The sequence below is a fragment of the Mchenga conophoros genome, linkage group LG15, assembly GCF_057382185.1.
Source record: "Mchenga conophoros isolate Kocher_MC1m ecotype Shallow Benthic linkage group LG15, M_conophoros_male_GT1.1, whole genome shotgun sequence".
Lineage (NCBI taxonomy): Eukaryota > Metazoa > Chordata > Actinopteri > Cichliformes > Cichlidae > Mchenga > Mchenga conophoros.
Genome location: NC_140540.1, coordinates 14,406,945 through 14,417,568, shown reverse-complemented (window position 1 = coordinate 14,417,568; position 10,624 = coordinate 14,406,945). Strand labels below are relative to the sequence as shown.

The following is a 10,624-nucleotide window of genomic DNA, read 5'->3' as shown; positions in this document are numbered from 1 at the left end:
AAAAAAGTAAAGCTACCAACGGCTAAAATTAGATAAATTCAAAAAATTTATCTAAATTCAAAACTTGGGGTGGGGTGCATGTTTTAACTGAATGTTAGAAACGCAGATCAAGCCATTTTCTTTTCAGTTGGAAGTTTGTCATTCACACATGCACTGGAAATGACAAACTAATGTACCCAAAGGAGTCTAAAAAAAGATCCGAGTGGAGATGAATGTGCAGAATTAATCTCCTAAATCGTGCTGTGAAAATCGTCAGTTCCTGCTGATTTTTAATTCTGGTCGTCTAGGAAGGGTTCCTCTCTTCTGCCAGCAAATGTTCCCGTCTTGTTTTCAGTGAGGTAACAAACTATCAGAGGTCCTGGGGTAACCGAAGGCCTGTATTTGCTCAGTATTGTACCCTTTGTTTAACCGTGGCATCGATGTCTGGCTGTTCAAAGTAACTGGGTTCTGTTACAGAGCTCTGATTTCAGACACTACGAGGCCTCTCGGCAGCAGATGGAGATGATCTTACGTTGGTGAGAGGGCCACAGATGCATCAATCACAGATTAACATTGGTATAAAAATATCATGACACCCGACACGTCAAGACGTAACATCACGCAGTTCTGAAGCATACTGCGTTTCCCCATCAGTGCGTGTTTATCATCATCTATAAGGCTGGTCCAACTCTAACAGGGTGTCTAAGTTTATGTTTGCTCTCTCAGTCTGACCTTCATGCCCCAGAAGCCTTGCCTGTTTGAGGTTTTTATAATTGGTTATTTGGCTCTGTCACCTTTCTATGGAGTGTTTGCATATGCTCCCTGTGCCTGTATGGGTCTTCTCAAGCTTCCTACCATAGTCCGTTTGCATGTTAGGTTAACTGGTGATTCTGAATTGACCAAAGTGTCGATGCAAACTGAGGTAAGAAAAATGATCTATAAATGCAGCCCCATTTCATACTGAAAAATAAAATGCCTGCAATGCAAATCTTTTATTTAAACCAGGAAGATAACGCAAGATCAGGGTAATCGTCACGCTTTCATCAACTTCTTTTCATCATGTTTTAGTGGTTCGCTGATGTGTCATTTACAGTGTAACCTGTCATTTGTCATTTTGAACATGTGGTTGCTAAAAGTCTTGTCCTCATGAGCCTGTTGTTCATCACATGAGCAAAAGTGGCTAAAAATAAAATTGTACAAGGGGGAACCTTTGACCTGTGTTCTGTATGGAGAATGTGGACTTGTATATTTTTCTAACAGTTTAACAAACAAAATAATAGAAAGTTGAATTATTTGACACAATAATGCCACCTTGAAATGGCACTGAATAGCAGGAATGACTCAGCAACTTCTGACCGCATCGGCTAGGGTTAAATAACTTGTTGCCAGCTGCACTGATTATCCAGTGGAAACCTGCTACCTATTTGCTTAGTTAAATCCCAGTGGTGGCCAGGCAGTGCACTTGGTACTTTAAACCACTTGGTCAACAAACACTGTTATATTCCCAAATCAGATGCACTGACAGAAATCCAAATGCCACCTTTCCTGTTTTGCCAATTTGCCCTAAAATTATTGGCTTTGCAGACTAAACAGAAACTAAGGCCAGCGTGACATTTCTGCAGCAGCTGGAGTGAAATTTGACGGGTCACAGCTCCGGGATGCCACACGCCAATGGGAAAAAGACAGGAAGTGAGCTGGAAAATGGGATTACGCATGCACCGAGCTTCACCAACATACCAAAGGGCTAAGAGTGAGGAGCGACGGTGGCTGTTGCTCACTGTGGTGATCAGATGGAGGGAGGAGCATCATCACTCTCCTGCTCCTCAGCAGAACTCTTCCCAAGGTCGGCCGCATTACACAGAAACATTAGTCTCTAGAGGAACTTTACTGTCCTCTGCAGAAGCACCGGCATTCCTCCTCGGACACCTGCAATGAGCTATTTCACGGGCACTGCTCCCCAAGGTCCTCAATGTCACGCCTTGATGGCTGCTCCTTCGTGAATGCTCGGGTGATGGCGGTGTCCCTTGAGTCAGCAAGCACTAAAACATCCAGCTGTGGAGAGAAGGCTTGAATGTCATTGCAACAGCCATGGGCATCAGAGTCCTCACCCTCTCTTTTCCTCCCTGTCATGCTGGTTGAACCCTCTGTGCTCATATCTCATGTGCAAATACTTGTCAACAGATCCTGCTGGAACTCATCAGCAGTCAGAAAAATGAAATTAATTAGAAAAATAAAACCTCGCACTGCTGGTGTGATTGTTGTTGTTTGGTCATAGCATCTTAAAATAATAATAATTAAAAGTAATAAACTTGCAGAATAAAGCAGCCAGGTGTAGGTGTGTGTGATGCAGAAGTGATTATCCTGGCTACCTGTGGATGATTAAGTGTAGAGAAGTCAGAATCAGAATACTTTATTGATCCCTGGGGGAAATTATTTTTTGTTACAGTGCTCCATTTTAAACCAACATTAAGACAAGACAGACAATACGCTAACTAAGAATAGTACAATATATACATATATATACATACATACATAAGTCACTTAGTCTTCTGCTATTCATGCACACCGTTGTACTGAAACAGTACTGTGAAAAAGCAATTACCCATTTCATTTATTATTATTTTCATTTGTCTGTAATGATGGACAAAATGCAATTTTTAAATAGCTTCATTTATTAAGGTCTAAAAGTTATGCCAACCTACCTGGAGCTGTGTGACCTCTGACCTTAACTGAGTCTAGTGAGACCTGCAGGTCTTTACTCTTGGAGTAACTTTGGTCGGGCTGATACTCCTGGGAAGCTTCACCACTGTTCCTGTGGTGTGCGTAATTATTCAGCCCCCTGAGTCAATACTTTGTAGAACCACCTTTTGCTGCAATTATGGCTGCCAGTCTTTTAGGGTATGTCTCTACCAGCTTTGCACAAATACAGACTGAAATCCTTGCCCATTCTTCTTTGCAAAACAGCTCCAGCTCAGTCAGATTAGATGGACAGCGTTTGTGAACAGCAGTTTTCAGATCTCCCCACAGATTCTCGATTGTATTTAGATCTGGACTTTGACTGGGCCATTCTAACACATGGATATGTTTTGTTTTAAACCATTCCATCGTTGCCCTGACTTTATGTTTAGGGTCGTTGTCCTGCTGGAAGGTGAGCCTCCGCCCCAGTCTCAAGTACGGTGTACATTTTAGGACATTGTCAGGTCTCAAGAAAAAAGTTGTCAGGTATCAGACAAAGAATTGTCAGGTCTCAGTTCTCAAAGAAAAAAGTTGTCAGGTATCAGACAAAAAATTGTCAGGTCTCAGTTCTCAAGAAAAAAATTGTCAGGTATCAGACAAAAAATTGTCAGGTCTCAGTTCTCAAGAAAAAAGTTGTCAGGTATCAGAACACAAGGTACCATACAGAGAGAAAATCTTCCTGCAGGTGGCGGTGTTGTCATGTCCCACCCGAATTGATTTCCAAATACGTCATCAACGTGTGACTGTGGGAGAGCGTAAGGTCATTGACCTCACTGGAGTTTTACCGCGGTGCAGGCTCCTAACGACACAAGGTAAGTTTAACTTTTGTTCATATTTTTGCCACAGTTGTATTATATTAAGTTGCGGTTATGTTGTGAAAGTTACATATCAGAAGGAAAGCTAGTTTTGTACGAAATCAAATCAGTACTATTTTTGTATGGCTAATTCATTCTAGCTAGCGACAGTGTTGAAACGTGATTTTTTTTTTTGTTTTTTATTCGGAGATGTTTCTGTTTTATTAGGAGACTGTCTCACCCCAACATCGTCAGACTCATGGCAGTTGCCCGCACTGAGTCCTGCTTTTTGTTGGCAGCTGAATACATTCATAGCGCAACCCTGCAGCAAGTGCTTCACACAGACAGCTGCTACTCTAATAGTCTGTGTTGTTGAAGGATTCAGCACTTCTTATGTTTTTTTTAAAATCCATTTTTAGACAGCGATGAGATCGGCTACACACTCCACAGAAGCCCAGAGTTACTGTTAATATCAAAAATATAATGCTGTCCTTTGAGATTTTAACATTTAAGACTGTGAGTGTAATGGATCTAAAACTGTTTAAATCTCTTCACCCTGGAGAGAAACTAGTGAGGGAGACCATCAGGACCAAGCTGGGTTTCCTGGGTCCAGAGGTTTGGAGAAACTTCTTCCCTTTCTTTCATCACAGCTGTCCTGTGCCAGAAGTTCTGTTGACCCACTGAAAGAGGCATCATTTAAGAAACACCAGGAACACTGAAGCTCATCGCATTGATCAAGCAGGACTCATGATCTTCACCAGCAGCTCCCTCACAGGGAAATCTTCAGCACTCCTCCGTAGGCCCGCCCCAGAAGATGGATAAACCCAGCATTTCATGAACACTGTGATGGAGACCTTTGGTTTGTGTAATGTTATAAATACTCGGATACTCCCCAGAGGCTCCGGACTTTTACATAAAGATATTATATTCAGTCCTGTAGAAAGTTATATATTTAAAAAGATATGATCCTCTCTGGTTACTCTGGTATGAATAACTCTGAATCACTTTATGGTAAATAACACACTATCTGCAGAAAACTGTGACCTTTGACCTTCATCAGGTTTTATTTAATTGTGCTAGAGAAACTCAAACGTGCTCTTTATACAGCTGAGTACATCAAGTGTTTAAAACGGAAGCTGTGCAGGTCTGAGATAAAAACTGAGGTCCTGTTAATGCTGATATATAGTGACACAGTTACATGGGTGATTAATCCTTTTGTTTTTTTGTCTTTAACTTTATCAATAAAACAGCTGCAGCTTTCACTACAGCACATGTGGTACTTTAACCTTTGTATTGTTTTCATCAGTTCATTTTGCAGTTAACATGTGAACATGTTGGATGATCTGTCTGCTGTCACGGGGTGGTGCTGAGGTCTGAATCTGAGGGCAGCTCCTGTAATCACAAAGAGAACAGAACCATCCAACTCAAATATAAATTTTATCCCTCAAAATTGAAATAAAGCTGATTCTTCTGTCCTCACACACTCAGGATCTGAAGTTGTTCTCTTACATTTTTTTCAGTATTACAGTACACTACAGTACTTTAATCCATAGTTCCTGATTAATGAAGAGCTACAAGGTACAAGCTTCTTTTTTTTTTTTTTTTTTAAAGTTATTGTCTTTACAGATGTGGCAAGAGACTGAAAACATGCTGTTGTTTGCACATATTTAATAATCAGCTCTGCACAGGAGCTGAAGCAGGATGCAGCCTGTTGATTTTACAGTATAATACTTGTAATAAAAGTACAGTAACAGTAATTAGTGACTGAGTAGCCCGGAGCGTTTCTCTTGATTTCTTTAGTCGGTGTAAATTCATTCACCTGCACAGATTAGCTAAACGAACCCTGACAGCCGAGTCCTCATCTTAGCTAGCTAGGTCTCAGGACCGAGCTAAGGACGGTAGTTACGGATTAGCTGACAAACACGTTTAACTTACCGAAAAAGTGCAGCAGGGCCTCGGGTCCTTCTGTCGGGTAGTCCAGTTTACTGAAGAACACCTCAGGCTGTCAGGTTAAAACACTCGGTCGTGTTTTCGTAGCGTAAACGCTGGCCCTCCTCTCAGAGCCTACGTTCTATCTGCTATTCCCGAACAGAGATACGCAAGTTTCTCCGTAACTGCAGCTGCCAGTCAAAGCTGTTATGATGACGTTTCACCCCAATTTAACATCACCGCGGTAGGAATTAGAATCAAACTTATGGGAGAGGAGACCCCTTGAACATCAATCAGTGTGATGAGAACTATTGATAACAAAAGAAAGAATCTTTGGAAAAAAATTATCTGAGGAGAATAACTTTATTTTAGTCTGACCCCAGTCCCATCCGCTAATGTGGAGGAGGCGGGGTTTATGACGTATATACTGCAGCCAGACACCAGGGGGCGATAGAGACGTTTTGGCTTCATTTTTGGGGAGCTGTCGTGTCATTGGGTGGGACATGACAACACCGCCACCTGCAGGAAGATTTTCTCTCTGTATGGTACCTTGTGTTCTACCTGACAACTTTTTTCTTGAGAACTGAGACCTGACAATTTTTTGTCTGATACCTGACAATTTTTTTTGAGAACTGAGACCTGACAATTTTTTGTCTGATACCTGACAATTTTTTTTGAGAACTGAGACCTGACAATTTTTTGTCTGATACCTGACAATTTTTTTTGAGAACTGAGACCTGACAATTTTTTTTGAGAACTGAGACCTGACAATTTTTTGTCTGATACCTGACAACTTTTTTTTTGAGAACTGAGACCTGACAATTTTTTGTCTGATACCTGACAACTTTTTTCTTGAGACCTGACGATGTCCTAAAATGTACACCGTACTCAAGTCTTTTGCAGACTCCAAGAGGTTTTCTTCCAAGATTGCCCTGTATTTGGCTCAATCCATCTTCCCATCAACTCTGACCAGCTTCCCTGTCCCTGCTGAAGAGAAGCACCCCCAGAGCATGATGCTGCCACCACCATATTTGACAGTGGGGATGGTGTGTTCAGAGTGATGTGCAGTGTTAGTTTCCCGCCACACATAGCGTTTTGCATTTTGGCCAAAAAGTTCCATTTTGGTCTCATCTGACCAGAGCACCTTCTTCCACATGTTTGCTGGGTCCCCCGCATGGCTTGTGGCAAACTGCAAACGGGACTTCTTATGGTTTTCTGTTAACTGCTTTCTTCTTGCCACTCTTCCATAAAGGCCAACTTTGTGCAGTGCGTGACTAATAGTTGTCCTATGGTCAAATTCCCCCATCTGAGCTGTAGATCTCTGCAGCTCGTCCAGAGTCACCATGGGCCTCTTGGCTGCATTTCTGATCAGCGCTCTCCTTGTTCGGCCTGTGAGTTTAGGTGGACGGCCTTGTCTTGGTAGGTTTATACTTGTGCCATACTCCTTCCATTTCTTTTTTTTTTTTTTTTTTGAAAATATTTTTATTGAAAAAAGAAAACAGTACTTGCAGTTACCGAAATACAATCAACCTTTCTTAATTTTCCTAAGTAAATTAACATATACATACATATATATATACACACACATACATATATATACACACACATACATATACATATACATATATATATACATATACATATATATATACATATACATATATATATACATATACATATATATATACATATACATATATATATACATATACATATACATATACATATATATATATATATATATATATATATATATATATACACACATATACATATACATATATATATATATATATACACATATATACATATATATACACATATATATATATACATATACATATACATATATACATATACATACATATACATATATACATATACATACATATATATATATATATATGAAAAAAACAACAAAAAAAACAAAAACAAAACACAACGCCCCCCCCCCAGTCCCACACAGATCAACACAACCATCAAACATATTAGAGGAATATAACAGTAACAAAAGTAGATTTAAACAGGCAATACCTCTAGACTAGCAAAATAAGAGATAAAGGGTTGCCACTTGTGAAAAAATTTGGCTGTGCAACCTCTCAACGTATATTTAATTTTTTCAAGTTTTAAAAAAAACATGACATCTTTAAGCCACCGGGAAATAGTAGGATACTTAGCAGACTTCCAATGCAACAATATTAGACGTCTCGCTAATAGGGATGTGAAGGCTATAATATCCCTTTGTGTGGAATCAAGTGTAAGTGAGCGAGCAGGAATCCCAAACACAGCAATCAGAGGACAAGGATGAAGAGTTACCCCAAGAACAGTTGACATAATAGCAAAATACCTTGTCCAGAAACCTTGTAGCTCAGGGCACAGAAAAAACATGTGGCTAAGGTGACAAGGAGAACCATGGCATTTATCACATTTATTTTCCACTTCTGGATACAATTCAGAAGGTCTAGACTTAGAGAAATGCACCCTGTGTATGACCTTAAATTGAATAAGTCCAAGACGAGCACAGGAGGTGGAAGATCGTATCCTTGTTATAGCCCGTTCCCAAGACTCCTCATGTGCTCCTTCCATTTCTGAATGATTGCTTGAACAGTGCTCCGTGGGATGTTCAATGCTTGGGAAATCTTTTTGTAGCCTAAGCCTGCTTTAAATTTCTCAATAACTTTATCCCTGACCTGTCTGGTGTGTTCTTTGGACTTCATGGTGTTGTTGCTTCCAATATTCTCTTAGACAACCTCTGAGGCCGTCACAGAGCAGCTGTATTTGTACTGACATTAGATTACACACAGGTGCACTCTATTTAGTCATTAGCACTCATCAGGCAATGTCTATGGGCAACTGACTGCACTCAGACCAAAGGGCGCTGAATAATTACGCACACCCCACTTTTCAGTTATTTATTTGTAAAAAATGTTTGGAATCATGTATGATTTTCGTTCCATTTCTCACGTGTACACCACTTTGTATTCACGTGGAATTCCAATAAAATTGATTCATGTTTGTGGCTGTAATGTGACACAATGTGGAAAAGTTCAGGGGGGCCGAATACTTTTGCAAGCCACTGTATGCTTAATTTGTTTAACAAGGCAGAGCAATTACTTTTTCACATAATGGTCCCTTTAATAAATGAAATCATTAATACTGGGTTATCTTTGCCTAATATTTGATATCGTTTGATGATCTGAAACATTTCACTGTGACAAAAAGAAAGAACTGGCTGACACTGAGTGGATTAACTGATAAAAACTAATTTATAAACAGGTCAATTCAAGAAGGTAGTACCTGTGGGATTTCATTTAGATGTGACTGACACACTACTGTTTTTGTACCTTTTGTTTTTGTTCTGCTTTTAGCATTTTTGGTGCTTTAATGTTGTTTTGAACTATTACGTGGTGTTTTTAACTTGAACCCTGTGCTTTGTGTTTCTGATAATGGGGATCCTAATAAATAAACAAAATCAGGAACCAAGTCACATAATAAACGACTGCAAATGAAAAGTAAAAGCTAAATGACAAAATACTATCAGGCAGTATTTTTATGTATTTTTCTTTGATAGGAGGTAGTGCTGATTTTTCTGTTATTAAAAAAAAGGAACACAAAACATATACTCTTCATTTTGTAACAATCAGTCAAAATATGCTTTGATTGCAGATTATTTCTATTCCACACTTCAAAGGTGTAAATATAGTGTCCACATCTTCTAGCTGCTACTGTCAGTAGGTTAATGCACCATGCTGCAAAGCTCGTGCAAGTTTCCTGAATGTCACGGCGCTCGGATGGCCTCTATAGTCACCAGATCTTAGTCCAACAGAACCCCTTCAGGATGTGGGGAAAAACACAAGTGTCCATCATGAAGAACCCCACAAAACGATGCTTTCATGTCAGTATGCACACACAATTTTGAGGAATGAGCCACCAAGATGTAACTATCACAATGGCCAGTCAATGTAATGCTTATATGCTGATACATTAATAGTAATGTATTACTAGAATGCAATAGGTGACAAGAAAGTGCAATATGTCGACATATCTTGGTTTCAGCGGATTAACCAAATAAGTGTGTTACCCACACAGCTGGGTGCAGACGAACACTCACTGGTATTACAGCTAGATGATCTCTACTTATTTAGGATTTCTTCATGAGTCAGATCATAGTCATGCTCAAGTTCAGCTTCTGTTTTAACCTAAATTTAACAGCTGTAATGTTTTGTGTCTGCAGCTTGGACGGTAGTAGTGCTGTAATGTTGGAAATATCCTGCCAAATTATTCTAAAGCACCTTTATTAGATGCTGCTGTGTCCATCTTCATGATTTTCCAGACAGACTTGCAAGCTGAAAACAATCCAAGCTAAACTATCTGAACTGGTGCTGTGACAGTCACTAATCACAAAAACTGCTCTCATTTAAAAAACGACTCTGTTTATAGACTGTTTTTTCTCCTTCTTTTGTACATTTAATTGTCGCCGTCCTCTTCAGGTAAGTTCACATCCTTGATTGAATTCATAAATGGCACCCATTTTAGCTTAATATTTAGGTAAACAAGTACACACTAATTTCATCTCAGATTAGTTAGGCAAGTAAAATTACTGCATAGCCCCACAAAAACAAATCCAAATCTTGTCTGCAGAGACTACCTTCAGAATTTGGGAGTGGAGAGGCTGGAATGGCCAGCCTGCAGTCCTGAACTCAAACTCATGAAAACCTTGATGGTTAAAGCGGCAATAGTTTTAGCAGCCAGCAGGGGGCGACTTCTGTAGTTGCAAAAATACTTCTGTTTAAATAGAAGCCTATGGGGAAAGCTGCTCTCGGCGCCCTCGCTCTGTGATCTCCGCAAACACTTCCTCCCGACTTTATAGGCTCAGTCTCAAGTTTTAAGCCTTACTGGATAAAAAATGAAGTTAATTTTGTAGATTGTGGTCATTCTAAGAGTCGGGAAGATTATCCAGGATCAAGATTTCACAGTAATATCCACCCTTTGGTCCATTACATCCGGTCTCAAAACGCCGACACGGTGGCGGCAGCACTCATTCTTGGCAGCTGCATGCATTGCAAGCATGTGTTTGCCTCCTTTGTCCTTTACACTGTCCGCCAAAGAAAAATAACCCACCTGAATGAGCGATAGTGCTATAAAATGTGTGCCACGTTTATGTGTTTGGAAAAGGCTTTGACTGG

The 10,624-nt window shown here is 39.9% G+C and overlaps 1 long non-coding RNA gene across 1 annotated transcript; it reads left to right on the top strand.

Moving 5' to 3' along the window:
• Positions 1-3,204: 3,204 nt before the first annotated feature.
• LOC146558054 (uncharacterized) lies at positions 3,205-4,794 on the top strand. The gene is made up of 2 exons (XR_014888725.1): positions 3,205-3,527; positions 3,738-4,794. It is a non-coding gene; the product is annotated as an uncharacterized LOC146558054 (long non-coding RNA).
• Positions 4,795-10,624: the final 5,830 nt, after the last annotated feature.